At 69.2% G+C, this 26,027-nt stretch overlaps 23 non-coding genes across 23 annotated transcripts; all 23 read left to right on the top strand.

Annotated features, from left to right (window-relative positions):
- Positions 1-737: 737 nt before the first annotated feature.
- Positions 738-855, top strand: LOC144457419 (5S ribosomal RNA). The gene has a single exon (XR_013486724.1). It is a non-coding gene; the product is annotated as a 5S ribosomal RNA (ribosomal RNA).
- A 1,072-nt stretch (positions 856-1,927) lies between these two features.
- LOC144457421 (5S ribosomal RNA) lies at positions 1,928-2,047 on the top strand. The gene has a single exon (XR_013486726.1). It is a non-coding gene; the product is annotated as a 5S ribosomal RNA (ribosomal RNA).
- Positions 2,048-2,772: 725 nt separating this feature from the next.
- On the top strand, positions 2,773-2,891 carry LOC144457410 (5S ribosomal RNA). The gene has a single exon (XR_013486715.1). It is a non-coding gene; the product is annotated as a 5S ribosomal RNA (ribosomal RNA).
- A 1,076-nt stretch (positions 2,892-3,967) lies between these two features.
- On the top strand, positions 3,968-4,087 carry LOC144457420 (5S ribosomal RNA). Its single transcript, XR_013486725.1, has one exon. It is a non-coding gene; the product is annotated as a 5S ribosomal RNA (ribosomal RNA).
- Positions 4,088-4,813: 726 nt separating this feature from the next.
- LOC144457409 (5S ribosomal RNA) lies at positions 4,814-4,932 on the top strand. Its single transcript, XR_013486714.1, has one exon. It is a non-coding gene; the product is annotated as a 5S ribosomal RNA (ribosomal RNA).
- A 1,075-nt stretch (positions 4,933-6,007) lies between these two features.
- Positions 6,008-6,126, top strand: LOC144457408 (5S ribosomal RNA). Its single transcript, XR_013486713.1, has one exon. It is a non-coding gene; the product is annotated as a 5S ribosomal RNA (ribosomal RNA).
- Positions 6,127-7,201: 1,075 nt separating this feature from the next.
- On the top strand, positions 7,202-7,320 carry LOC144457407 (5S ribosomal RNA). Its single transcript, XR_013486712.1, has one exon. It is a non-coding gene; the product is annotated as a 5S ribosomal RNA (ribosomal RNA).
- A 1,077-nt stretch (positions 7,321-8,397) lies between these two features.
- On the top strand, positions 8,398-8,516 carry LOC144457406 (5S ribosomal RNA). The gene has a single exon (XR_013486711.1). It is a non-coding gene; the product is annotated as a 5S ribosomal RNA (ribosomal RNA).
- A 1,075-nt stretch (positions 8,517-9,591) lies between these two features.
- On the top strand, positions 9,592-9,710 carry LOC144457405 (5S ribosomal RNA). The gene has a single exon (XR_013486710.1). It is a non-coding gene; the product is annotated as a 5S ribosomal RNA (ribosomal RNA).
- Positions 9,711-10,787: 1,077 nt separating this feature from the next.
- On the top strand, positions 10,788-10,906 carry LOC144457404 (5S ribosomal RNA). The gene has a single exon (XR_013486709.1). It is a non-coding gene; the product is annotated as a 5S ribosomal RNA (ribosomal RNA).
- Positions 10,907-11,983: 1,077 nt separating this feature from the next.
- LOC144457418 (5S ribosomal RNA) lies at positions 11,984-12,103 on the top strand. The gene has a single exon (XR_013486723.1). It is a non-coding gene; the product is annotated as a 5S ribosomal RNA (ribosomal RNA).
- Positions 12,104-12,828: 725 nt separating this feature from the next.
- LOC144457417 (5S ribosomal RNA) lies at positions 12,829-12,948 on the top strand. Its single transcript, XR_013486722.1, has one exon. It is a non-coding gene; the product is annotated as a 5S ribosomal RNA (ribosomal RNA).
- Positions 12,949-14,024: 1,076 nt separating this feature from the next.
- On the top strand, positions 14,025-14,144 carry LOC144457416 (5S ribosomal RNA). Its single transcript, XR_013486721.1, has one exon. It is a non-coding gene; the product is annotated as a 5S ribosomal RNA (ribosomal RNA).
- Positions 14,145-15,220: 1,076 nt separating this feature from the next.
- Positions 15,221-15,339, top strand: LOC144457403 (5S ribosomal RNA). The gene has a single exon (XR_013486708.1). It is a non-coding gene; the product is annotated as a 5S ribosomal RNA (ribosomal RNA).
- A 1,076-nt stretch (positions 15,340-16,415) lies between these two features.
- LOC144457415 (5S ribosomal RNA) lies at positions 16,416-16,535 on the top strand. The gene has a single exon (XR_013486720.1). It is a non-coding gene; the product is annotated as a 5S ribosomal RNA (ribosomal RNA).
- A 1,076-nt stretch (positions 16,536-17,611) lies between these two features.
- Positions 17,612-17,730, top strand: LOC144457424 (5S ribosomal RNA). The gene has a single exon (XR_013486729.1). It is a non-coding gene; the product is annotated as a 5S ribosomal RNA (ribosomal RNA).
- A 1,076-nt stretch (positions 17,731-18,806) lies between these two features.
- Positions 18,807-18,925, top strand: LOC144457423 (5S ribosomal RNA). Its single transcript, XR_013486728.1, has one exon. It is a non-coding gene; the product is annotated as a 5S ribosomal RNA (ribosomal RNA).
- Positions 18,926-20,001: 1,076 nt separating this feature from the next.
- LOC144457414 (5S ribosomal RNA) lies at positions 20,002-20,121 on the top strand. The gene has a single exon (XR_013486719.1). It is a non-coding gene; the product is annotated as a 5S ribosomal RNA (ribosomal RNA).
- A 1,077-nt stretch (positions 20,122-21,198) lies between these two features.
- On the top strand, positions 21,199-21,318 carry LOC144457412 (5S ribosomal RNA). Its single transcript, XR_013486717.1, has one exon. It is a non-coding gene; the product is annotated as a 5S ribosomal RNA (ribosomal RNA).
- Positions 21,319-22,394: 1,076 nt separating this feature from the next.
- Positions 22,395-22,513, top strand: LOC144457422 (5S ribosomal RNA). Its single transcript, XR_013486727.1, has one exon. It is a non-coding gene; the product is annotated as a 5S ribosomal RNA (ribosomal RNA).
- A 1,077-nt stretch (positions 22,514-23,590) lies between these two features.
- On the top strand, positions 23,591-23,709 carry LOC144457413 (5S ribosomal RNA). The gene has a single exon (XR_013486718.1). It is a non-coding gene; the product is annotated as a 5S ribosomal RNA (ribosomal RNA).
- Positions 23,710-24,436: 727 nt separating this feature from the next.
- LOC144457402 (5S ribosomal RNA) lies at positions 24,437-24,555 on the top strand. Its single transcript, XR_013486707.1, has one exon. It is a non-coding gene; the product is annotated as a 5S ribosomal RNA (ribosomal RNA).
- A 1,074-nt stretch (positions 24,556-25,629) lies between these two features.
- LOC144457411 (5S ribosomal RNA) lies at positions 25,630-25,749 on the top strand. The gene has a single exon (XR_013486716.1). It is a non-coding gene; the product is annotated as a 5S ribosomal RNA (ribosomal RNA).
- Positions 25,750-26,027: the final 278 nt, after the last annotated feature.

The raw sequence follows: 26,027 nt of genomic DNA, 5'->3' as shown, positions 1-26,027 counted from the left end.
ATACCGGTGCTGTAGGCTTTTCTTTTTTTTTGCCCACCCTTTTTTTCCTAGGGGTCCAGCCCCACGCCCGCCCGGACAGCTCCAGACCCTCTCTCGGCGCCCTGGCAAGCGTGGTGCCCACGCCCACTTGCCACCAAGACCCTCCCCGCACGCTCTCCACTGAACAGCAGTCCAGTCGCTTCTTCGCCGTGTGCTTCTTGGGTTTTCTTTCGGTATGGCTTCCCCCGTTTGAGGGGGCTGGCACGCGGAGCGTCTCTGGCAAGCGGAAGCTTGGCGCTGGGGAGCCAAGGAAAGGGCCAGGAAGGGCCCTGCCGAGCCGGAGCCCCCAGGCGAAGGGGGCAGAAGACGAGGTGTGCGTGGGCACGCGGACGCGCTAGGGACAGGCTGAAGAGGACGCACGGGCAGAGCGTGTCTTGGGCCGGGGCCGGGGGGCAGTTTGGAAGAAGGGGCGGGCGGTCCGGCCAGCCCGTTGGTGTGTTGCGGGCCCGAGTGCCGGCTGCCGTCTGAATGGCCAGGCGCTGTTGGGGCGCGCGAGCGGGCGAGGCGTGTTGGGGTGGTCAGGGAGGGGGGCGTGTGTGTCCCCGGGCCGGGAGCGGACCGGAGAGGGACCCGGGCTTGCGGTGGCCTGGGGGAGGGATTGGCCCGGACAGCAGCGCAGAGCCCCGCGCGCAGGCAGGCGGCGCAAAAGCGTGCGCGGGCGGCGCGAGCTCTTGGGGCTGCCAGGAGAATGGCAGAGCGTCTACGGCCATACCACCCTGAACGCGCCCGATCTCGTCTGATCTCGGAAGCTAAGCAGGGTCGGGCCTGGTTAGTACTTGGATGGGAGCCGCCTGGGAATACCGGGTGCTGTAGGCTTTTTCTTTTTTTTGCCCACCCTTTTTTTCCTAGGGGTCCAGCCCCACGCCCGCCCGGACAGCTCCAGACCCTCTCTCGGCCGCCCTGGCAAGCGTGGTGCCCACGCCCACTTGCCACCAAGACCCTCCCCGCACGCTCTCCACTGAACAGCAGTCCAGTCGCTTCTTCGCCGTGTGCTTCTTGGGTTTTCTTTCGGTATGGCTTCCCCCGTTTGAGGGGGCTGGCACGCGGAGCGTCTCTGGCAAGCGGAAGCTTGGCGCTGGGGAGCCAAGGAAAGGGCCAGGAAGGGCCCTGCCGAGCCGGAGCCCCCAGGCGAAGGGGCAGAAGACGAGGTGTGCGTGGGCACGCGGACGCGCTAGGGACAGGCTGAAGAGGACGCACGGGGCAGAGCGAAGGCCCTGGGCTGACCCAGGGATTGGGAGCGGCTTCCTCTAGAGGAAGGTGGGCTGTTCGGTGGCCCTTGGAGGAAGCCAAAGGAGGCAGGAGGCTCCCCGGAGCAGGCAGAGCGTTGCACAGGCGGGCAAGAAGTTGCACCGGGAAGTGCCCAGAGCTGGGGACGAGCAGCGTGTGGCTCGCGCGGGAGTGGGACCCGGGCGTGGCGCGGCCCGCAGAGGAGAGCTTGAGAGAGCGCCGGGACCGCTGGCCCGGCACGCGGGGGCAGGCTCCGCGCTCCCTGCTGAGCGCTGCGCGCTGGGCCCTGGCCAGCCTAGATGGCGAGCTTGGGGTGCAGGCAGCATCGGCGTGTCTTGGGCCGGGGCCGGGGCCGGGGCAGTTTGGAAGAAGGGGCGGGCGGTCCGGCCAGCCCGTTGGTGTGTTGCGGGCCCGAGTGCCGGCTGCCGTCTGAATGGCCAGGCGCTGTTGGGGCGCGCGAGCGGGCGAGGCGTGTTGGGGTGGTCAGGGAGGGGGGCGTGGTGTGTCCCCGGGCCGGGAGCGGACCGGAGAGGGACCCGGGCTTGCGGTGGCCTGGGGAGGGATTGGCCGGACAGCAGCGCAGAGCCCCGCGCGCAGGCAGGCGGCGCAAAAGCGTGCGCGGCGGCGCGAGCTCTTGGGGCTGCCAGGAGAATGGCAGAGCGTCTACGGCCATACCACCCTGAACGCGCCCGATCTCGTCTGATCTCGGAAGCTTAAGCAGGGTCGGGCCTGGTTAGTACTTGGTTGGGAGACCGCCTGGGAATACCGGGTGCTGTAGGCTTTTTCTTTTTTTTGCCCACCCTTTTTTTCCTAGGGGTCCAGCCCCACGCCCGCCCGGACAGCTCCAGACCCTCTCTCGGCCGCCCTGGCAAGCGTGGTGCCCACGCCCACTTGCCACCAAGACCCTCCCCGCACGCTCTCCACTGAACAGCAGTCCAGTCGCTTCTTCGCCGTGTGCTTCTTGGGTTTTCTTTCGGTATGGCTTCCCCCGTTTGAGGGGGCTGGCACGCGGAGCGTCTCTGGCAAGCGGAAGCTTGGCGCTGGGGAGCCAAGGAAAGGGCCAGGAAGGGCCCTGCCGAGCCGGAGCCCCAGGCGAAGGGGGCAGAAGACGAGGTGTGCGTGGGCACGCGGACGCGCTAGGGACAGGCTGAAGAGGACGCACGGGGCAGAGCGTGTCTTGGGCCGGGGCCGGGGCCGGGGCAGTTTGGAAGAAGGGGCGGGCGGTCCGGCCAGCCCGTTGGTGTGTTGCGGGCCCGAGTGCCGGCTGCCGTCTGAATGGCCAGGCGCTGTTGGGGCGCGCGAGCGGGCGAGGCGTGTTGGGGTGGTCAGGGAGGGGGGCGTGGTGTGTCCCCGGGCCGGGAGCGGACCGGAGAGGGACCCGGGCTTGCGGTGGCCTGGGGGAGGGATTGGCCCGGACAGCAGCGCAGAGCCCCGCGCGCAGGCAGGCGGCGCAAAAGCGTGCGCGGGCGGCGCGAGCTCTTGGGGCTGCCAGGAGAATGGCAGAGCGTCTACGGCCATACCACCCTGAACGCGCCCGATCTCGTCTGATCTCGGAAGCTAAGCAGGGTCGGGCCTGGTTAGTACTTGGATGGGAGACCGCCTGGGAATACCGGGTGCTGTAGGCTTTTTCTTTTTTTTTGCCCACCCTTTTTTTCCTAGGGGTCCAGCCCCACGCCCGCCCGGACAGCTCCAGACCCTCTCTCGGCCGCCCTGGCAAGCGTGGTGCCCACGCCCACTTGCCACCAAGACCCTCCCCGCACGCTCTCCACTGAACAGCAGTCCAGTCGCTTCTTCGCCGTGTGCTTCTTGGGTTTTCTTTCGGTATGGCTTCCCCCGTTTGAGGGGGCTGGCACGCGGAGCGTCTCTGGCAAGCGGAAGCTTGGCGCTGGGGAGCCAAGGAAAGGGCCAGGAAGGGCCCTGCCGAGCCGGAGCCCCCAGGCGAAGGGGGCAGAAGACGAGGTGTGCGTGGGCACGCGGACGCGCTAGGGACAGGCTGAAGAGGACGCACGGGGCAGAGCGAAGGCCCTGGGCTGACCCAGGGATTGGGAGCGGCTTCCTCTAGAGGAAGGTGGGCTCTTCGGTGGCCCTTGGAGGAAGCCAAAGGAGGCAGGAGGCTCCCCGGAGCAGGCAGAGCGTTGCACAGGCGGGCAAGAAGTTGCACCGGGAAGTGCCCAGAGCTGGGGACGAGCAGCGTGTGGCTCGCGCGGGAGTGGGACCCGGGCGTGGCGCGGCCCGCAGAGGAGAGCTTGAGAGAGCGCCGGGACCGCTGGCCCGGCACGCGGGGGCAGGCTCCGCGCTCCCTGCTGAGCGCTGCGCGCTGGGCCCTGGCCAGCCTAGATGGCGAGCTTGGGGTGCAGGCAGCATCGGCGTGTCTTGGGCCGGGGCCGGGGCCGGGGCAGTTTGGAAGAAGGGGCGGGCGGTCCGGCCAGCCCGTTGGTGTGTTGCGGGCCCGAGTGCCGGCTGCCGTCTGAATGGCCAGGCGCTGTTGGGGCGCGCGAGCGGGCGAGGCGTGTTGGGGTGGTCAGGGAGGGGGCGTGGTGTGTCCCCGGGCCGGGAGCGGACCGGAGAGGGACCCGGGCTTGCGGTGGCCTGGGGGAGGGATTGGCCCGGACAGCAGCGCAGAGCCCCGCGCGCAGGCAGGCGGCGCAAAAGCGTGCGCGGGCGGCGCGAGCTCTTGGGGCTGCCAGGAGAATGGCAGAGCGTCTACGGCCATACCACCCTGAACGCGCCCGATCTCGTCTGATCTCGGAAGCTTAAGCAGGGTCGGGCCTGGTTAGTACTTGGTTGGGAGACCGCCTGGGAATACCGGGTGCTGTAGGCTTTTTCTTTTTTTTGCCCACCCTTTTTTCCTAGGGGTCCAGCCCCACGCCCGCCCGGACAGCTCCAGACCCTCTCTCGGCCGCCCTGGCAAGCGTGGTGCCCACGCCCACTTGCCACCAAGACCCTCCCCGCACGCTCTCCACTGAACAGCAGTCCAGTCGCTTCTTCGCCGTGTGCTTCTTGGGTTTTCTTTCGGTATGGCTTCCCCCGTTTGAGGGGGCTGGCACGCGGAGCGTCTCTGGCAAGCGGAAGCTTGGCGCTGGGGAGCCAAGGAAAGGGCCAGGAAGGGCCCTGCCGAGCCGGAGCCCCCAGGCGAAGGGGGCAGAAGACGAGGTGTGCGTGGGCACGCGGACGCGCTAGGGACAGGCTGAAGAGGACGCACGGGGCAGAGCGTGTCTTGGGCCGGGGCCGGGGCCGGGGGCAGTTTGGAAGAAGGGGCGGGCGGTCCGGCCAGCCCGTTGGTGTGTTGCGGGCCCGAGTGCCGGCTGCCGTCTGAATGGCCAGGCGCTGTTGGGGCGCGCGAGCGGGCGAGGCGTGTTGGGGTGGTCAGGGAGGGGGGCGTGGTGTGTCCCCGGGCCGGGAGCGGACCGGAGAGGGACCCGGGCTTGCGGTGGCCTGGGGGAGGGATTGGCCCGGACAGCAGCGCAGAGCCCCGCGCGCAGGCAGGCGGCGCAAAAGCGTGCGCGGGCGGCGCGAGCTCTTGGGGCTGCCAGGAGAATGGCAGAGCGTCTACGGCCATACCACCCTGAACGCGCCCGATCTCGTCTGATCTCGGAAGCTAAGCAGGGTCGGGCCTGGTTAGTACTTGGATGGGAGACCGCCTGGGAATACCGGGTGCTGTAGGCTTTTTCTTTTTTTTTTGCCCACCCTTTTTTCCTAGGGGTCCACCCCACGCCCGCCCGGACAGCTCCAGACCCTCTCTCGGCCGCCCTGGCAAGCGTGGTGCCCACGCCCACTTGCCACCAAGACCCTCCCCGCACGCTCTCCACTGAACAGCAGTCCAGTCGCTTCTTCGCCGTGTGCTTCTTGGGTTTTCTTTCGGTATGGCTTCCCCCGTTTGAGGGGGCTGGCACGCGGAGCGTCTCTGGCAAGCGGAAGCTTGGCGCTGGGGAGCCAAGGAAAGGGCCAGGAAGGGCCCTGCCGAGCCGGAGCCCCCAGGCGAAGGGGGCAGAAGACGAGGTGTGCGTGGGCACGCGACGCGCTAGGGACAGGCTGAAGAGGACGCACGGGGCAGAGCGAAGGCCCTGGGCTGACCCAGGGATTGGGAGCGGCTTCCTCTAGAGGAAGGTGGGCTCTTCGGTGGCCCTTGGAGGAAGCCAAAGGAGGCAGGAGGCTCCCCGGAGCAGGCAGAGCGTTGCACAGGCGGGCAAGAAGTTGCACCGGGAAGTGCCAGAGCTGGGGACGAGCAGCGTGTGGCTCGCGCGGGAGTGGGACCCGGGCGTGGCGCGGCCCGCAGAGGAGAGCTTGAGAGAGCGCCGGGACCGCTGGCCCGGCACGCGGGGGCAGGCTCCGCGCTCCCTGCTGAGCGCTGCGCGCTGGGCCCTGGCCAGCCTAGATGGCGAGCTTGGGGTGCAGGCAGCATCGGCGTGTCTTGGGCCGGGGCCGGGGCCGGGGCAGTTTGGAAGAAGGGGCGGGCGGTCCGGCCAGCCCGTTGTGTGTGTTGCGGGCCCGAGTGCCGGCTGCCGTCTGAATGGCCAGGCGCTGTTGGGGCGCGCGAGCGGGCGAGGCGTGTTGGGGTGGTCAGGGAGGGGGGCGTGGTGTGTCCCCGGGCCGGGAGCGGACCGGAGAGGGACCCGGGCTTGCGGTGGCCTGGGGGAGGGATTGGCCCGGACAGCAGCGCAGAGCCCCGCGCGCAGGCAGGCGGCGCAAAAGCGTGCGCGGGCGGCGCGAGCTCTTGGGGCTGCCAGGAGAATGGCAGAGCGTCTACGGCCATACCACCCTGAACGCGCCCGATCTCGTCTGATCTCGGAAGCTAAGCAGGGTCGGGCCTGGTTAGTACTTGGATGGGAGACCGCCTGGGAATACCGGGTGCTGTAGGCTTTTTCTTTTTTTTTGCCCACCCTTTTTTTCCTAGGGGTCCAGCCCCACGCCCGCCCGGACAGCTCCAGACCCTCTCTCGGCCGCCCTGGCAAGCGTGGTGCCCACGCCCACTTGCCACCAAGACCCTCCCCGCACGCTCTCCACTGAACAGCAGTCCAGTCGCTTCTTCGCCGTGTGCTTCTTGGGTTTTCTTTCGGTATGGCTTCCCCCGTTTGAGGGGGCTGGCACGCGGAGCGTCTCTGGCAAGCGGAAGCTTGGCGCTGGGGAGCCAAGGAAAGGGCCAGGAAGGGCCCTGCCGAGCCGGAGCCCCCAGGCGAAGGGGGCAGAAGACGAGGTGTGCGTGGGCACGCGGACGCGCTAGGGACAGGCTGAAGAGGACGCACGGGGCAGAGCGAAGGCCCTGGGCTGACCCAGGGATTGGGAGCGGCTTCCTCTAGAGGAAGGTGGGCTCTTCGGTGGCCCTTGGAGGAAGCCAAAGGAGGCAGGAGGCTCCCCGGAGCAGGCAGAGCGTTGCACAGGCGGGCAAGAAGTTGCACCGGGAAGTGCCCAGAGCTGGGACGAGCAGCGTGTGGCTCGCGCGGGAGTGGGACCCGGGCGTGGCGCGGCCCGCAGAGGAGAGCTTGAGAGAGCGCCGGGACCGCTGGCCCGGCACGCGGGGGCAGGCTCCGCGCTCCCTGCTGAGCGCTGCGCGCTGGGCCCTGGCCAGCCTAGATGGCGAGCTTGGGGTGCAGGCAGCATCGGCGTGTCTTGGGCCGGGGCCGGGGCCGGGGCAGTTTGGAAGAAGGGGCGGGCGGTCCGGCCAGCCCGTTGGTGTGTTGCGGGCCCGAGTGCCGGCTGCCGTCTGAATGGCCAGGCGCTGTTGGGGCGCGCGAGCGGGCGAGGCGTGTTGGGGTGGTCAGGGAGGGGGGCGTGGTGTGTCCCGGGCCGGGAGCGGACCGGAGAGGGACCCGGGCTTGCGGTGGCCTGGGGGAGGGATTGGCCCGGACAGCAGCGCAGAGCCCCGCGCGCAGGCAGGCGGCGCAAAAGCGTGCGCGGGCGGCGCGAGCTCTTGGGGCTGCCAGGAGAATGGCAGAGCGTCTACGGCCATACCACCCTGAACGCGCCCGATCTCGTCTGATCTCGGAAGCTAAGCAGGGTCGGGCCTGGTTAGTACTTGGATGGGAGACCGCCTGGGAATACCGGGTGCTGTAGGCTTTTTCTTTTTTTTTGCCCACCCTTTTTTTCCTAGGGGTCCAGCCCCACGCCCGCCCGGACAGCTCCAGACCCTCTCTCGGCCGCCCTGGCAAGCGTGGTGCCCACGCCCACTTGCCACCAAGACCCTCCCCGCACGCTCTCCACTGAACAGCAGTCCAGTCGCTTCTTCGCCGTGTGCTTCTTGGGTTTTCTTTCGGTATGGCTTCCCCCGTTTGAGGGGGCTGGCACGCGGAGCGTCTCTGGCAAGCGGAAGCTTGGCGCTGGGGAGCCAAGGAAAGGGCCAGGAAGGGCCCTGCCGAGCCGGAGCCCCCAGGCGAAGGGGGCAGAAGACGAGGTGTGCGTGGGCACGCGGACGCGCTAGGGACAGGCTGAAGAGGACGCACGGGGCAGAGCGAAGGCCCTGGGCTGACCCAGGGATTGGGAGCGGCTTCCTCTAGAGGAAGGTGGGCTCTTCGGTGGCCCTTGGAGGAAGCCAAAGGAGGCAGGAGGCTCCCCGGAGCAGGCAGAGCGTTGCACAGGCGGGCAAGAAGTTGCACCGGGAAGTGCCCAGAGCTGGGGACGAGCAGCGTGTGGCTCGCGCGGGAGTGGGACCCGGGCGTGGCGCGGCCCGCAGAGGAGAGCTTGAGAGAGCGCCGGGACCGCTGGCCCGGCACGCGGGGGCAGGCTCCGCGCTCCCTGCTGAGCGCTGCGCGCTGGGCCCTGGCCAGCCTAGATGGCGAGCTTGGGGTGCAGGCAGCATCGGCGTGTCTTGGGCCGGGGCCGGGGCCGGGGCAGTTTGGAAGAAGGGGCGGGCGGTCCGGCCAGCCCGTTGGTGTGTTGCGGGCCCGAGTGCCGGCTGCCGTCTGAATGGCCAGGCGCTGTTGGGGCGCGCGAGCGGGCGAGGCGTGTTGGGGTGGTCAGGGAGGGGGGCGTGGTGTGTCCCCGGGCCGGGAGCGGACCGGAGAGGGACCCGGGCTTGCGGTGGCCTGGGGGAGGGATTGGCCCGGACAGCAGCGCAGAGCCCCGCGCGCAGGCAGGCGGCGCAAAAGCGTGCGCGGGCGGCGCGAGCTCTTGGGGCTGCCAGGAGAATGGCAGAGCGTCTACGGCCATACCACCCTGAACGCGCCCGATCTCGTCTGATCTCGGAAGCTAAGCAGGGTCGGGCCTGGTTAGTACTTGGATGGGAGACCGCCTGGGAATACCGGGTGCTGTAGGCTTTTTCTTTTTTTTTTGCCCACCCTTTTTTTCCTAGGGGTCCAGCCCCACGCCCGCCCGGACAGCTCCAGACCCTCTCTCGGCCGCCCTGGCAAGCGTGGTGCCCACGCCCACTTGCCACCAAGACCCTCCCCGCACGCTCTCCACTGAACAGCAGTCCAGTCGCTTCTTCGCCGTGTGCTTCTTGGGTTTTCTTTCGGTATGGCTTCCCCCGTTTGAGGGGGCTGGCACGCGGAGCGTCTCTGGCAAGCGGAAGCTTGGCGCTGGGGAGCCAAGGAAAGGGCCAGGAAGGGCCCTGCCGAGCCGGAGCCCCCAGGCGAAGGGGGCAGAAGACGAGGTGTGCGTGGGCACGCGGACGCGCTAGGGACAGGCTGAAGAGGACGCACGGGGCAGAGCGAAGGCCCTGGGCTGACCCAGGGATTGGGAGCGGCTTCCTCTAGAGGAAGGTGGGCTTTCGGTGGCCCTTGGAGGAAGCCAAAGGAGGCAGGAGGCTCCCCGGAGCAGGCAGAGCGTTGCACAGGCGGGCAAGAAGTTGCACCGGGAAGTGGCCAGAGCTGGGACGAGCAGCGTGTGGCTCGCGCGGGAGTGGGACCCGGGCGTGGCGCGGCCCGCAGAGGAGAGCTTGAGAGAGCGCCGGGACCGCTGGCCCGGCACGCGGGGGCAGGCTCCGCGCTCCCTGCTGAGCGCTGCGCGCTGGGCCCTGGCCAGCCTAGATGGCGAGCTTGGGGTGCAGGCAGCATCGGCGTGTCTTGGGCCGGGGCCGGGGCCGGGGCAGTTTGGAAGAAGGGGCGGGCGGTCCGGCCAGCCCGTTGGTGTGTTGCGGGCCCGAGTGCCGGCTGCCGTCTGAATGGCCAGGCGCTGTTGGGGCGCGCGAGCGGGCGAGGCGTGTTGGGGTGGTCAGGGAGGGGGGCGTGGTGTGTCCCCGGGCCGGGAGCGGACCGGAGAGGGACCCGGGCTTGCGGTGGCCTGGGGAGGGATTGGCCCGGACAGCAGCGCAGAGCCCCGCGCGCAGGCAGGCGGCGCAAAAGCGTGCGCGGGCGGCGCGAGCTCTTGGGGCTGCCAGGAGAATGGCAGAGCGTCTACGGCCATACCACCCTGAACGCGCCCGATCTCGTCTGATCTCGGAAGCTAAGCAGGGTCGGGCCTGGTTAGTACTTGGATGGGAGACCGCCTGGGAATACCGGGTGCTGTAGGCTTTTTCTTTTTTTTTGCCCACCCTTTTTTTCCTAGGGGTCCAGCCCCACGCCCGCCCGGACAGCTCCAGACCCTCTCTCGGCCGCCCTGGCAAGCGTGGTGCCCACGCCCACTTGCCACCAAGACCCTCCCCGCACGCTCTCCACTGAACAGCAGTCCAGTCGCTTCTTCGCCGTGTGCTTCTTGGGTTTTCTTTCGGTATGGCTTCCCCCGTTTGAGGGGGCTGGCACGCGGAGCGTCTCTGGCAAGCGGAAGCTTGGCGCTGGGGAGCCAAGGAAAGGGCCAGGAAGGGCCCTGCCGAGCCGGAGCCCCCAGGCGAAGGGGGCAGAAGACGAGGTGTGCGTGGGCACGCGGACGCGCTAGGGACAGGCTGAAGAGGACGCACGGGGCAGAGCGAAGGCCCTGGGCTGACCCAGGGATTGGGAGCGGCTTCCTCTAGAGGAAGGTGGGCTCTTCGGTGGCCCTTGGAGGAAGCCAAAGGAGGCAGGAGGCTCCCCGGAGCAGGCAGAGCGTTGCACAGGCGGGCAAGAAGTTGCACCGGGAAGTGCCCAGAGCTGGGGACGAGCAGCGTGTGGCTCGCGCGGGAGTGGGACCCGGGCGTGGCGCGGCCCGCAGAGGAGAGCTTGAGAGAGCGCCGGGACCGCTGGCCCGGCACGCGGGGGCAGGCTCCGCGCTCCCTGCTGAGCGCTGCGCGCTGGGCCCTGGCCAGCCTAGATGGCGAGCTTGGGGTGCAGGCAGCATCGGCGTGTCTTGGGCCGGGGCCGGGGCCGGGGCAGTTTGGAAGAAGGGGCGGGCGGTCCGGCCAGCCCGTTGGTGTGTTGCGGGCCCGAGTGCCGGCTGCCGTCTGAATGGCCAGGCGCTGTTGGGGCGCGCGAGCGGGCGAGGCGTGTTGGGGTGGTCAGGGAGGGGGGCGTGGTGTGTCCCCGGGCCGGGAGCGGACCGGAGAGGGACCCGGGCTTGCGGTGGCCTGGGGGAGGGATTGGCCCGGACAGCAGCGCAGAGCCCCGCGCGCAGGCAGGCGGCGCAAAAGCGTGCGCGGGCGGCGCGAGCTCTTGGGGCTGCCAGGAGAATGGCAGAGCGTCTACGGCCATACCACCCTGAACGCGCCCGATCTCGTCTGATCTCGGAAGCTAAGCAGGGTCGGGCCTGGTTAGTACTTGGATGGGAGACCGCCTGGGAATACCGGGTGCTGTAGGCTTTTTCTTTTTTTTTGCCCACCCTTTTTTTCCTAGGGGTCCAGCCCCACGCCCGCCCGGACAGCTCCAGACCCTCTCTCGGCCGCCCTGGCAAGCGTGGTGCCCACGCCCACTTGCCACCAAGACCCTCCCCGCACGCTCTCCACTGAACAGCAGTCCAGTCGCTTCTTCGCCGTGTGCTTCTTGGGTTTTCTTTCGGTATGGCTTCCCCCGTTTGAGGGGGCTGGCACGCGGAGCGTCTCTGGCAAGCGGAAGCTTGGCGCTGGGGAGCCAAGGAAAGGGCCAGGAAGGGCCCTGCCGAGCCGGAGCCCCCAGGCGAAGGGGGCAGAAGACGAGGTGTGCGTGGGCACGCGGACGCGCTAGGGACAGGCTGAAGAGGACGCACGGGGCAGAGCGAAGGCCCTGGGCTGACCCAGGGATTGGGAGCGGCTTCCTCTAGAGGAAGGTGGGCTCTTCGGTGGCCCTTGGAGGAAGCCAAAGGAGGCAGGAGGCTCCCCGGAGCAGGCAGAGCGTTGCACAGGCGGGCAAGAAGTTGCACCGGGAAGTGGCCAGAGCTGGGGACGAGCAGCGTGTGGCTCGCGCGGGAGTGGGACCCGGGCGTGGCGCGGCCCGCAGAGGAGAGCTTGAGAGAGCGCCGGGACCGCTGGCCGGCACGCGGGGGCAGGCTCCGCGCTCCCTGCTGAGCGCTGCGCGCTGGGCCCTGGCCAGCCTAGATGGCGAGCTTGGGGTGCAGGCAGCATCGGCGTGTCTTGGGCCGGGCCGGGGGGCCGGGGCAGTTTGGAAGAAGGGGCGGGCGGTCCGGCCAGCCCGTTGGTGTGTTGCGGGCCCGAGTGCCGGCTGCCGTCTGAATGGCCAGGCGCTGTTGGGGCGCGCGAGCGGGCGAGGCGTGTTGGGGTGGTCAGGGAGGGGGGCGTGGTGTGTCCCCGGGCCGGGAGCGGACCGGAGAGGGACCCGGGCTTGCGGTGGCCTGGGGGAGGGATTGGCCCGGACAGCAGCGCAGAGCCCCGCGCGCAGGCAGGCGGCGCAAAAGCGTGCGCGGGCGGCGCGAGCTCTTGGGGCTGCCAGGAGAATGGCAGAGCGTCTACGGCCATACCACCCTGAACGCGCCCGATCTCGTCTGATCTCGGAAGCTTAAGCAGGGTCGGGCCTGGTTAGTACTTGGATGGGAGACCGCCTGGGAATACCGGGTGCTGTAGGCTTTTTCTTTTTTTTTGCCCACCCTTTTTTTCCTAGGGGTCCAGCCCCACGCCCGCCCGGACAGCTCCAGACCCTCTCTCGGCCGCCCTGGCAAGCGTGGTGCCCACGCCCACTTGCCACCAAGACCCTCCCCGCACGCTCTCCACTGAACAGCAGTCCAGTCGCTTCTTCGCCGTGTGCTTCTTGGGTTTTCTTTCGGTATGGCTTCCCCGTTTGAGGGGGCTGGCACGCGGAGCGTCTCTGGCAAGCGGAAGCTTGGCGCTGGGGAGCCAAGGAAAGGGCCAGGAAGGGCCCTGCCGAGCCGGAGCCCCCAGGCGAAGGGGGCAGAAGACGAGGTGTGCGTGGGCACGCGGACGCGCTAGGGACAGGCTGAAGAGGACGCACGGGGCAGAGCGTGTCTTGGGCCGGGGCCGGGGCCGGGCAGTTTGGAAGAAGGGGCGGGCGGTCCGGCCAGCCCGTTGGTGTGTTGCGGGCCCGAGTGCCGGCTGCCGTCTGAATGGCCAGGCGCTGTTGGGGCGCGCGAGCGGGCGAGGCGTGTTGGGGTGGTCAGGGAGGGGGGCGTGGTGTGTCCCCGGGCCGGGAGCGGACCGGAGAGGGACCCGGGCTTGCGGTGGCCTGGGGGAGGGATTGGCCCGGACAGCAGCGCAGAGCCCCGCGCGCAGGCAGGCGGCGCAAAAGCGTGCGCGGGCGGCGCGAGCTCTTGGGGCTGCCAGGAGAATGGCAGAGCGTCTACGGCCATACCACCCTGAACGCGCCCGATCTCGTCTGATCTCGGAAGCTTAAGCAGGGTCGGGCCTGGTTAGTACTTGGATGGGAGACCGCCTGGGAATACCGGGTGCTGTAGGCTTTTTCTTTTTTTTTGCCCACCCTTTTTTTCCTAGGGGTCCAGCCCCACGCCCGCCCGGACAGCTCCAGACCCTCTCTCGGCCGCCCTGGCAAGCGTGGTGCCCACGCCCACTTGCCACCAAGACCCTCCCCGCACGCTCTCCACTGAACAGCAGTCCAGTCGCTTCTTCGCCGTGTGCTTCTTGGGTTTTCTTTCGGTATGGCTTCCCCCGTTTGAGGGGGCTGGCACGCGGAGCGTCTCTGGCAAGCGGAAGCTTGGCGCTGGGGAGCCAAGGAAAGGGCCAGGAAGGGCCCTGCCGAGCCGGAGCCCCCAGGCGAAGGGGGCAGAAGACGAGGTGTGCGTGGGCACGCGGACGCGCTAGGGACAGGCTGAAGAGGACGCACGGGGCAGAGCGAAGGCCCTGGGCTGACCCAGGGATTGGGAGCGGCTTCCTCTAGAGGAAGGTGGGCTCTTCGGTGGCCCTTGGAGGAAGCCAAAGGAGGCAGGAGGCTCCCCGGAGCAGGCAGAGCGTTGCACAGGCGGGCAAGAAGTTGCACCGGGAAGTGGCCAGAGCTGGGACGAGCAGCGTGTGGCTCGCGCGGGAGTGGGACCCGGGCGTGGCGCGGCCCGCAGAGGAGAGCTTGAGAGAGCGCCGGGACCGCTGGCCCGGCACGCGGGGGCAGGCTCCGCGCTCCCTGCTGAGCGCTGCGCGCTGGGCCCTGGCCAGCCTAGATGGCGAGCTTGGGGTGCAGGCAGCATCGGCGTGTCTTGGGCCGGGGCCGGGGCCGGGGCAGTTTGGAAGAAGGGGCGGGCGGTCCGGCCAGCCCGTTGGTGTGTTGCGGGCCCGAGTGCCGGCTGCCGTCTGAATGGCCAGGCGCTGTTGGGGCGCGCGAGCGGGCGAGGCGTGTTGGGGTGGTCAGGGAGGGGGGCGTGGTGTGTCCCCGGGCCGGGAGCGGACCGGAGAGGGACCCGGGCTTGCGGTGGCCTGGGGGAGGGATTGGCCCGGACAGCAGCGCAGAGCCCCGCGCGCAGGCAGGCGGCGCAAAAGCGTGCGCGGGCGGCGCGAGCTCTTGGGGCTGCCAGGAGAATGGCAGAGCGTCTACGGCCATACCACCCTGAACGCGCCCGATCTCGTCTGATCTCGGAAGCTTAAGCAGGGTCGGGCCTGGTTAGTACTTGGATGGGAGACCGCCTGGGAATACCGGGTGCTGTAGGCTTTTTCTTTTTTTTTGCCCACCCTTTTTTTCCTAGGGGTCCAGCCCCACGCCCGCCCGGACAGCTCCAGACCCTCTCTCGGCCGCCCTGGCAAGCGTGGTGCCCACGCCCACTTGCCACCAAGACCCTCCCCGCACGCTCTCCACTGAACAGCAGTCCAGTCGCTTCTTCGCCGTGTGCTTCTTGGGTTTTCTTTCGGTATGGCTTCCCCCGTTTGAGGGGGCTGGCACGCGGAGCGTCTCTGGCAAGCGGAAGCTTGGCGCTGGGGAGCCAAGGAAAGGGCCAGGAAGGGCCCTGCCGAGCCGGAGCCCCCAGGCGAAGGGGGCAGAAGACGAGGTGTGCGTGGGCACGCGGACGCGCTAGGGACAGGCTGAAGAGGACGCACGGGGCAGAGCGAAGGCCCTGGGCTGACCCAGGGATTGGGAGCGGCTTCCTCTAGAGGAAGGTGGGCTCTTCGGTGGCCCTTGGAGGAAGCCAAAGGAGGCAGGAGGCTCCCCGGAGCAGGCAGAGCGTTGCACAGGCGGGCAAGAAGTTGCACCGGGAAGTGCCAGAGCTGGGGACGAGCAGCGTGTGGCTCGCGCGGGAGTGGGACCCGGGCGTGGCGCGGCCCGCAGAGGAGAGCTTGAGAGAGCGCCGGGACCGCTGGCCCGGCACGCGGGGGCAGGCTCCGCGCTCCCTGCTGAGCGCTGCGCGCTGGGCCCTGGCCAGCCTAGATGGCGAGCTTGGGGTGCAGGCAGCATCGGCGTGTCTTGGGCCGGGGCCGGGGCCGGGGCAGTTTGGAAGAAGGGGCGGGCGGTCCGGCCAGCCCGTTGGTGTGTTGCGGGCCCGAGTGCCGGCTGCCGTCTGAATGGCCAGGCGCTGTTGGGGCGCGCGAGCGGGCGAGGCGTGTTGGGGTGGTCAGGGAGGGGGGCGTGGTGTGTCCCCGGGCCGGGAGCGGACCGGAGAGGGACCCGGGCTTGCGGTGGCCTGGGGGAGGGATTGGCCCGGACAGCAGCGCAGAGCCCCGCGCGCAGGCAGGCGGCGCAAAAGCGTGCGCGGGCGGCGCGAGCTCTTGGGGCTGCCAGGAGAATGGCAGAGCGTCTACGGCCATACCACCCTGAACGCGCCCGATCTCGTCTGATCTCGGAAGCTAAGCAGGGTCGGGCCTGGTTAGTACTTGGATGGGAGACCGCCTGGGAATACCGGGTGCTGTAGGCTTTTTCTTTTTTTTTGCCCACCCTTTTTTTCCTAGGGGTCCAGCCCCACGCCCGCCCGGACAGCTCCAGACCCTCTCTCGGCCGCCCTGGCAAGCGTGGTGCCCACGCCCACTTGCCACCAAGACCCTCCCCGCACGCTCTCCACTGAACAGCAGTCCAGTCGCTTCTTCGCCGTGTGCTTCTTGGGTTTTCTTTCGGTATGGCTTCCCCCGTTTGAGGGGGCTGGCACGCGGAGCGTCTCTGGCAAGCGGAAGCTTGGCGCTGGGGAGCCAAGGAAAGGGCCAGGAAGGGCCCTGCCGAGCCGGAGCCCCCAGGCGAAGGGGGCAGAAGACGAGGTGTGCGTGGGCACGCGGACGCGCTAGGGACAGGCTGAAGAGGACGCACGGGGCAGAGCGAAGGCCCTGGGCTGACCCAGGGATTGGGAGCGGCTTCCTCTAGAGGAAGGTGGGCTCTTCGGTGGCCCTTGGAGGAAGCCAAAGGAGGCAGGAGGCTCCCCGGAGCAGGCAGAGCGTTGCACAGGCGGGCAAGAAGTTGCACCGGGAAGTGCCAGAGCTGGGGACGAGCAGCGTGTGGCTCGCGCGGGAGTGGGACCCGGGCGTGGCGCGGCCCGCAGAGGAGAGCTTGAGAGAGCGCCGGGACCGCTGGCCCGGCACGCGGGGGCAGGCTCCGCGCTCCCTGCTGAGCGCTGCGCGCTGGGCCCTGGCCAGCCTAGATGGCGAGCTTGGGGTGCAGGCAGCATCGGCGTGTCTTGGGCCGGGGCCGGGGCCGGGGCAGTTTGGAAGAAGGGGCGGGCGGTCCGGCCAGCCCGTTGGTGTGTTGCGGGCCCGAGTGCCGGCTGCCGTCTGAATGGCCAGGCGCTGTTGGGGCGCGCGAGCGGGCGAGGCGTGTTGGGGTGGTCAGGGAGGGGGGCGTGGTGTGTCCCCGGGCCGGGAGCGGACCGGAGAGGGACCCGGGCTTGCGGTGGCCTGGGGGAGGGATTGGCCCGGACAGCAGCGCAGAGCCCCGCGCGCAGGCAGGCGGCGCAAAAGCGTGCGCGGGCGGCGCGAGCTCTTGGGGCTGCCAGGAGAATGGCAGAGCGTCTACGGCCATACCACCCTGAACGCGCCCGATCTCGTCTGATCTCGGAAGCTTAAGCAGGGTCGGGCCTGGTTAGTACTTGGATGGGAGACCGCCTGGGAATACCGGGTGCTGTAGGCTTTTTCTTTTTTTTTGCCCACCCTTTTTTTCCTAGGGGTCCAGCCCCACGCCCGCCCGGACAGCTCCAGACCCTCTCTCGGCCGCCCTGGCAAGCGTGGTGCCCACGCCCACTTGCCACCAAGACCCTCCCCGCACGCTCTCCACTGAACAGCAGTCCAGTCGCTTCTTCGCCGTGTGCTTCTTGGGTTTTCTTTCGGTATGGCTTCCCCCGTTTGAGGGGGCTGGCACGCGGAGCGTCTCTGGCAAGCGGAAGCTTGGCGCTGGGGAGCCAAGGAAAGGGCCAGGAAGGGCCCTGCCGAGCCGGAGCCCCCAGGCGAAGGGGGCAGAAGACGAGGTGTGCGTGGGCACGCGGACGCGCTAGGGACAGGCTGAAGAGGACGCACGGGGCAGAGCGAAGGCCCTGGGCTGACCCAGGGATTGGGAGCGGCTTCCTCTAGAGGAAGGTGGGCTCTTCGGTGGCCCTTGGAGGAAGCCAAAGGAGGCAGGAGGCTCCCCGGAGCAGGCAGAGCGTTGCACAGGCGGGCAAGAAGTTGCACCGGGAAGTGCCAGAGCTGGGGACGAGCAGCGTGTGGCTCGCGCGGGAGTGGGACCCGGGCGTGGCGCGGCCCGCAGAGGAGAGCTTGAGAGAGCGCCGGGACCGCTGGCCCGGCACGCGGGGGCAGGCTCCGCGCTCCCTGCTGAGCGCTGCGCGCTGGGCCCTGGCCAGCCTAGATGGCGAGCTTGGGGTGCAGGCAGCATCGGCGTGTCTTGGGCCGGGGCCGGGGCCGGGGCAGTTTGGAAGAAGGGGCGGGCGGTCCGGCCAGCCCGTTGGTGTGTTGCGGGCCCGAGTGCCGGCTGCCGTCTGAATGGCCAGGCGCTGTTGGGGCGCGCGAGCGGGCGAGGCGTGTTGGGGTGGTCAGGGAGGGGGGCGTGGTGTGTCCCCGGGCCGGGAGCGGACCGGAGAGGGACCCGGGCTTGCGGTGGCCTGGGGGAGGGATTGGCCCGGACAGCAGCGCAGAGCCCCGCGCGCAGGCAGGCGGCGCAAAAGCGTGCGCGGGCGGCGCGAGCTCTTGGGGCTGCCAGGAGAATGGCAGAGCGTCTACGGCCATACCACCCTGAACGCGCCCGATCTCGTCTGATCTCGGAAGCTAAGCAGGGTCGGGCCTGGTTAGTACTTGGATGGGAGACCGCCTGGGAATACCGGGTGCTGTAGGCTTTTTCTTTTTTTTTGCCCACCCTTTTTTTCCTAGGGGTCCAGCCCCACGCCCGCCCGGACAGCTCCAGACCCTCTCTCGGCCGCCCTGGCAAGCGTGGTGCCCACGCCCACTTGCCACCAAGACCCTCCCCGCACGCTCTCCACTGAACAGCAGTCCAGTCGCTTCTTCGCCGTGTGCTTCTTGGGTTTTCTTTCGGTATGGCTTCCCCCGTTTGAGGGGGCTGGCACGCGGAGCGTCTCTGGCAAGCGGAAGCTTGGCGCTGGGGAGCCAAGGAAAGGGCCAGGAAGGGCCCTGCCGAGCCGGAGCCCCCAGGCGAAGGGGGCAGAAGACGAGGTGTGCGTGGGCACGCGGACGCGCTAGGGACAGGCTGAAGAGGACGCACGGGGCAGAGCGAAGGCCCTGGGCTGACCCAGGGATTGGGAGCGGCTTCCTCTAGAGGAAGGTGGGCTCTTCGGTGGCCCTTGGAGGAAGCCAAAGGAGGCAGGAGGCTCCCCGGAGCAGGCAGAGCGTTGCACAGGCGGGCAAGAAGTTGCACCGGGAAGTGCCAGAGCTGGGGACGAGCAGCGTGTGGCTCGCGCGGGAGTGGGACCCGGGCGTGGCGCGGCCCGCAGAGGAGAGCTTGAGAGAGCGCCGGGACCGCTGGCCCGGCACGCGGGGGCAGGCTCCGCGCTCCCTGCTGAGCGCTGCGCGCTGGGCCCTGGCCAGCCTAGATGGCGAGCTTGGGGTGCAGGCAGCATCGGCGTGTCTTGGGCCGGGGCCGGGGCCGGGGCAGTTTGGAAGAAGGGGCGGGCGGTCCGGCCAGCCCGTTGGTGTGTTGCGGGCCCGAGTGCCGGCTGCCGTCTGAATGGCCAGGCGCTGTTGGGGCGCGCGAGCGGGCGAGGCGTGTTGGGGTGGTCAGGGAGGGGGGCGTGGTGTGTCCCCGGGCCGGGAGCGGACCGGAGAGGGACCCGGGCTTGCGGTGGCCTGGGGGAGGGATTGGCCCGGACAGCAGCGCAGAGCCCCGCGCGCAGGCAGGCGGCGCAAAAGCGTGCGCGGGCGGCGCGAGCTCTTGGGGCTGCCAGGAGAATGGCAGAGCGTCTACGGCCATACCACCCTGAACGCGCCCGATCTCGTCTGATCTCGGAAGCTAAGCAGGGTCGGGCCTGGTTAGTACTTGGATGGGAGACCGCCTGGGAATACCGGGTGCTGTAGGCTTTTTCTTTTTTTTTGCCCACCCTTTTTTTCCTAGGGGTCCAGCCCCACGCCCGCCCGGACAGCTCCAGACCCTCTCTCGGCCGCCCTGGCAAGCGTGGTGCCCACGCCCACTTGCCACCAAGACCCTCCCCGCACGCTCTCCACTGAACAGCAGTCCAGTCGCTTCTTCGCCGTGTGCTTCTTGGGTTTTCTTTCGGTATGGCTTCCCCCGTTTGAGGGGGCTGGCACGCGGAGCGTCTCTGGCAAGCGGAAGCTTGGCGCTGGGGAGCCAAGGAAAGGGCCAGGAAGGGCCCTGCCGAGCCGGAGCCCCCAGGCGAAGGGGGCAGAAGACGAGGTGTGCGTGGGCACGCGGACGCGCTAGGGACAGGCTGAAGAGGACGCACGGGGCAGAGCGAAGGCCCTGGGCTGACCCAGGGATTGGGAGCGGCTTCCTCTAGAGGAAGGTGGGCTCTTCGGTGGCCCTTGGAGGAAGCCAAAGGAGGCAGGAGGCTCCCCGGAGCAGGCAGAGCGTTGCACAGGCGGGCAAGAAGTTGCACCGGGAAGTGCCAGAGCTGGGGACGAGCAGCGTGTGGCTCGCGCGGGAGTGGGACCCGGGCGTGGCGCGGCCCGCAGAGGAGAGCTTGAGAGAGCGCCGGGACCGCTGGCCCGGCACGCGGGGGCAGGCTCCGCGCTCCCTGCTGAGCGCTGCGCGCTGGGCCCTGGCCAGCCTAGATGGCGAGCTTGGGGTGCAGGCAGCATCGGCGTGTCTTGGGCCGGGGCCGGGGCCGGGGCAGTTTGGAAGAAGGGGCGGGCGGTCCGGCCAGCCCGTTGGTGTGTTGCGGGCCCGAGTGCCGGCTGCCGTCTGAATGGCCAGGCGCTGTTGGGGCGCGCGAGCGGGCGAGGCGTGTTGGGGTGGTCAGGGAGGGGGGCGTGGTGTGTCCCCGGGCCGGGAGCGGACCGGAGAGGGACCCGGGCTTGCGGTGGCCTGGGGGAGGGATTGGCCCGGACAGCAGCGCAGAGCCCCGCGCGCAGGCAGGCGGCGCAAAAGCGTGCGCGGGCGGCGCGAGCTCTTGGGGCTGCCAGGAGAATGGCAGAGCGTCTACGGCCATACCACCCTGAACGCGCCCGATCTCGTCTGATCTCGGAAGCTTAAGCAGGGTCGGGCCTGGTTAGTACTTGGATGGGAGACCGCCTGGGAATACCGGGTGCTGTAGGCTTTTTCTTTTTTTTTGCCCACCCTTTTTTTCCTAGGGGTCCAGCCCCACGCCCGCCCGGACAGCTCCAGACCCTCTCTCGGCCGCCCTGGCAAGCGTGGTGCCCACGCCCACTTGCCACCAAGACCCTCCCCGCACGCTCTCCACTGAACAGCAGTCCAGTCGCTTCTTCGCCGTGTGCTTCTTGGGTTTTCTTTCGGTATGGCTTCCCCCGTTTGAGGGGGCTGGCACGCGGAGCGTCTCTGGCAAGCGGAAGCTTGGCGCTGGGGAGCCAAGGAAAGGGCCAGGAAGGGCCCTGCCGAGCCGGAGCCCCCAGGCGAAGGGGGCAGAAGACGAGGTGTGCGTGGGCACGCGGACGCGCTAGGGACAGGCTGAAGAGGACGCACGGGGCAGAGCGAAGGCCCTGGGCTGACCCAGGGATTGGGAGCGGCTTCCTCTAGAGGAAGGTGGGCTCTTCGGTGGCCCTTGGAGGAAGCCAAAGGAGGCAGGAGGCTCCCCGGAGCAGGCAGAGCGTTGCACAGGCGGGCAAGAAGTTGCACCGGGAAGTGCCCAGAGCTGGGGACGAGCAGCGTGTGGCTCGCGCGGGAGTGGGACCCGGGCGTGGCGCGGCCCGCAGAGGAGAGCTTGAGAGAGCGCCGGGACCGCTGGCCCGGCACGCGGGGGCAGGCTCCGCGCTCCCTGCTGAGCGCTGCGCGCTGGGCCCTGGCCAGCCTAGATGGCGAGCTTGGGGTGCAGGCAGCATCGGCGTGTCTTGGGCCGGGGCCGGGGCCGGGGCAGTTTGGAAGAAGGGGCGGGCGGTCCGGCCAGCCCGTTGGTGTGTTGCGGGCCCGAGTGCCGGCTGCCGTCTGAATGGCCAGGCGCTGTTGGGGCGCGCGAGCGGGCGAGGCGTGTTGGGGTGGTCAGGGAGGGGGGCGTGGTGTGTCCCCGGGCCGGGAGCGGACCGGAGAGGGACCCGGGCTTGCGGTGGCCTGGGGGAGGGATTGGCCCGGACAGCAGCGCAGAGCCCCGCGCGCAGGCAGGCGGCGCAAAAGCGTGCGCGGGCGGCGCGAGCTCTTGGGGCTGCCAGGAGAATGGCAGAGCGTCTACGGCCATACCACCCTGAACGCGCCCGATCTCGTCTGATCTCGGAAGCTTAAGCAGGGTCGGGCCTGGTTAGTACTTGGATGGGAGACCGCCTGGGAATACCGGGTGCTGTAGGCTTTTTCTTTTTTTTTGCCCACCCTTTTTTTCCTAGGGGTCCAGCCCCACGCCCGCCCGGACAGCTCCAGACCCTCTCTCGGCCGCCCTGGCAAGCGTGGTGCCCACGCCCACTTGCCACCAAGACCCTCCCCGCACGCTCTCCACTGAACAGCAGTCCAGTCGCTTCTTCGCCGTGTGCTTCTTGGGTTTTCTTTCGGTATGGCTTCCCCCGTTTGAGGGGGCTGGCACGCGGAGCGTCTCTGGCAAGCGGAAGCTTGGCGCTGGGGAGCCAAGGAAAGGGCCAGGAAGGGCCCTGCCGAGCCGGAGCCCCCAGGCGAAGGGGGCAGAAGACGAGGTGTGCGTGGGCACGCGGACGCGCTAGGGACAGGCTGAAGAGGACGCACGGGGCAGAGCGAAGGCCCTGGGCTGACCCAGGGATTGGGAGCGGCTTCCTCTAGAGGAAGGTGGGCTCTTCGGTGGCCCTTGGAGGAAGCCAAAGGAGGCAGGAGGCTCCCCGGAGCAGGCAGAGCGTTGCACAGGCGGGCAAGAAGTTGCACCGGGAAGTGGCCAGAGCTGGGGACGAGCAGCGTGTGGCTCGCGCGGGAGTGGGACCCGGGCGTGGCGCGGCCCGCAGAGGAGAGCTTGAGAGAGCGCCGGGACCGCTGGCCCGGCACGCGGGGGCAGGCTCCGCGCTCCCTGCTGAGCGCTGCGCGCTGGGCCCTGGCCAGCCTAGATGGCGAGCTTGGGGTGCAGGCAGCATCGGCGTGTCTTGGGCCGGGGCCGGGGCCGGGGCAGTTTGGAAGAAGGGGCGGGCGGTCCGGCCAGCCCGTTGGTGTGTTGCGGGCCCGAGTGCCGGCTGCCGTCTGAATGGCCAGGCGCTGTTGGGGCGCGCGAGCGGGCGAGGCGTGTTGGGGTGGTCAGGGAGGGGGCGTGGTGTGTCCCCGGGCCGGGAGCGGACCGGAGAGGGACCCGGGCTTGCGGTGGCCTGGGGGAGGGATTGGCCCGGACAGCAGCGCAGAGCCCCGCGCGCAGGCAGGCGGCGCAAAAGCGTGCGCGGGCGGCGCGAGCTCTTGGGGCTGCCAGGAGAATGGCAGAGCGTCTACGGCCATACCACCCTGAACGCGCCCGATCTCGTCTGATCTCGGAAGCTAAGCAGGGTCGGGCCTGGTTAGTACTTGGATGGGAGACCGCCTGGGAATACCGGGTGCTGTAGGCTTTTTCTTTTTTTTTGCCCACCCTTTTTTTCCTAGGGGTCCAGCCCCACGCCCGCCCGGACAGCTCCAGACCCTCTCTCGGCCGCCCTGGCAAGCGTGGTGCCCACGCCCACTTGCCACCAAGACCCTCCCCGCACGCTCTCCACTGAACAGCAGTCCAGTCGCTTCTTCGCCGTGTGCTTCTTGGGTTTTCTTTCGGTATGGCTTCCCCCGTTTGAGGGGGCTGGCACGCGGAGCGTCTCTGGCAAGCGGAAGCTTGGCGCTGGGGAGCCAAGGAAAGGGCCAGGAAGGGCCCTGCCGAGCCGGAGCCCCCAGGCGAAGGGGGCAGAAGACGAGGTGTGCGTGGGCACGCGGACGCGCTAGGGACAGGCTGAAGAGGACGCACGGGGCAGAGCGAAGGCCCTGGGCTGACCCAGGGATTGGGAGCGGCTTCCTCTAGAGGAAGGTGGGCTCTTCGGTGGCCCTTGGAGGAAGCCAAAGGAGGCAGGAGGCTCCCCGGAGCAGGCAGAGCGTTGCACAGGCGGGCAAGAAGTTGCACCGGGAAGTGCCCAGAGCTGGGGACGAGCAGCGTGTGGCTCGCGCGGGAGTGGGACCCGGGCGTGGCGCGGCCCGCAGAGGAGAGCTTGAGAGAGCGCCGGGACCGCTGGCCCGGCACGCGGGGGCAGGCTCCGCGCTCCCTGCTGAGCGCTGCGCGCTGGGCCCTGGCCAGCCTAGATGGCGAGCTTGGGGTGCAGGCAGCATCGGCGTGTCTTGGGCCGGGGCCGGGGCCGGGGCAGTTTGGAAGAAGGGGCGGGCGGTCCGGCCAGCCCGTTGGTGTGTTGCGGGCCCGAGTGCCGGCTGCCGTCTGAATGGCCAGGCGCTGTTGGGGCGCGCGAGCGGGCGAGGCGTGTTGGGGTGGTCAGGGAGGGGGGCGTGGTGTGTCCCCGGGCCGGGAGCGGACCGGAGAGGGACCCGGGCTTGCGGTGGCCTGGGGGAGGGATTGGCCCGGACAGCAGCGCAGAGCCCCGCGCGCAGGCAGGCGGCGCAAAAGCGTGCGCGGGCGGCGCGAGCTCTTGGGGCTGCCAGGAGAATGGCAGAGCGTCTACGGCCATACCACCCTGAACGCGCCCGATCTCGTCTGATCTCGGAAGCTAAGCAGGGTCGGGCCTGGTTAGTACTTGGATGGGAGACCGCCTGGGAATACCGGGTGCTGTAGGCTTTTTCTTTTTTTTTGCCCACCCTTTTTTTCCTAGGGGTCCAGCCCCACGCCCGCCCGGACAGCTCCAGACCCTCTCTCGGCCGCCCTGGCAAGCGTGGTGCCCACGCCCACTTGCCACCAAGACCCTCCCCGCACGCTCTCCACTGAACAGCAGTCCAGTCGCTTCTTCGCCGTGTGCTTCTTGGGTTTTCTTTCGGTATGGCTTCCCCCGTTTGAGGGGGCTGGCACGCGGAGCGTCTCTGGCAAGCGGAAGCTTGGCGCTGGGGAGCCAAGGAAAGGGCCAGGAAGGGCCCTGCCGAGCCGGAGCCCCCAGGCGAAGGGGGCAGAAGACGAGGTGTGCGTGGGCACGCGGACGCGCTAGGGACAGGCTGAAGAGGACGCACGGGGCAGAGCGTGTCTTGGGCCGGGGCCGGGGCCGGGGCAGTTTGGAAGAAGGGGCGGGCGGTCCGGCCAGCCCGTTGGTGTGTTGCGGGCCCGAGTGCCGGCTGCCGTCTGAATGGCCAGGCGCTGTTGGGGCGCGCGAGCGGGCGAGGCGTGTTGGGGTGGTCAGGGAGGGGGGCGTGGTGTGTCCCCGGGCCGGGAGCGGACCGGAGAGGGACCCGGGCTTGCGGTGGCCTGGGGGAGGGATTGGCCCGGACAGCAGCGCAGAGCCCCGCGCGCAGGCAGGCGGCGCAAAAGCGTGCGCGGGCGGCGCGAGCTCTTGGGGCTGCCAGGAGAATGGCAGAGCGTCTACGGCCATACCACCCTGAACGCGCCCGATCTCGTCTGATCTCGGAAGCTAAGCAGGGTCGGGCCTGGTTAGTACTTGGATGGGAGACCGCCTGGGAATACCGGGTGCTGTAGGCTTTTTCTTTTTTTTTGCCCACCCTTTTTTTCCTAGGGGTCCAGCCCCACGCCCGCCCGGACAGCTCCAGACCCTCTCTCGGCCGCCCTGGCAAGCGTGGTGCCCACGCCCACTTGCCACCAAGACCCTCCCCGCACGCTCTCCACTGAACAGCAGTCCAGTCGCTTCTTCGCCGTGTGCTTCTTGGGTTTTCTTTCGGTATGGCTTCCCCCGTTTGAGGGGGCTGGCACGCGGAGCGTCTCTGGCAAGCGGAAGCTTGGCGCTGGGGAGCCAAGGAAAGGGCCAGGAAGGGCCCTGCCGAGCCGGAGCCCCCAGGCGAAGGGGGCAGAAGACGAGGTGTGCGTGGGCACGCGGACGCGCTAGGGACAGGCTGAAGAGGACGCACGGGGCAGAGCGAAGGCCCTGGGCTGACCCAGGGATTGGGAGCGGCTTCCTCTAGAGGAAGGTGGGCTCTTCGGTGGCCCTTGGAGGAAGCCAAAGGAGGCAGGAGGCTCCCCGGAGCAGGCAGAGCGTTGCACAGGCGGGCAAGAAGTTGCACCGGGAAGTGCCAGAGCTGGGGACGAGCAGCGTGTGGCTCGCGCGGGAGTGGGACCGGGCGTGGCGCGGCCCGCAGAGGAGAGCTTGAGAGAGCGCCGGGACCGCTGGCCCGGCACGCGGGGGCAGGCTCCGCGCTCCCTGCTGAGCGCTGCGCGCTGGGCCCTGGCCAGCCTAGATGGCGAGCTTGGGGTGCAGGCAGCATCGGCGTGTCTTGGGCCGGGGCCGGGGCCGGGGCAGTTTGGAAGAAGGGGCGGGCGGTCCGGCCAGCCCGTTGGTGTGTTGCGGGCCCGAGTGCCGGCTGCCGTCTGAATGGCCAGGCGCTGTTGGGGCGCGCGAGCGGGCGAGGCGTGTTGGGGTGGTCAGGGAGGGGGGCGTGGTGTGTCCCCGGGCCGGGAGCGGACCGGAGAGGGACCCGGGCTTGCGGTGGCCTGGGGAGGGATTGGCCCGGACAGCAGCGCAGAGCCCCGCGCGCAGGCAGGCGGCGCAAAAGCGTGCGCGGGCGGCGCGAGCTCTTGGGGCTGCCAGGAGAATGGCAGAGCGTCTACGGCCATACCACCCTGAACGCGCCCGATCTCGTCTGATCTCGGAAGCTTAAGCAGGGTCGGGCCTGGTTAGTACTTGGATGGGAGACCGCCTGGGAATACCGGGTGCTGTAGGCTTTTTCTTTTTTTTTGCCCACCCTTTTTTTCCTAGGGGTCCAGCCCCACGCCCGCCCGGACAGCTCCAGACCCTCTCTCGGCCGCCCTGGCAAGCGTGGTGCCCACGCCCACTTGCCACCAAGACCCTCCCCGCACGCTCTCCACTGAACAGCAGTCCAGTCGCTTCTTCGCCGTGTGCTTCTTGGGTTTTCTTTCGGTATGGCTTCCCCCGTTTGAGGGGGCTGGCACGCGGAGCGTCTCTGGCAAGCGGAAGCTTGGCGCTGGGGAGCCAAGGAAAG

The sequence above is a fragment of the Phascolarctos cinereus genome, unplaced genomic scaffold (genome assembly GCF_003287225.1).
Source record: "Phascolarctos cinereus isolate Bilbo 61053 unplaced genomic scaffold, phaCin_HiC Scaffold_546;HRSCAF=1174, whole genome shotgun sequence".
NCBI lineage: Eukaryota > Metazoa > Chordata > Mammalia > Diprotodontia > Phascolarctidae > Phascolarctos > Phascolarctos cinereus.
Note: the sequence above shows the minus strand (reverse complement) of the source record. Positions and strands in the feature narration are given on the sequence as shown.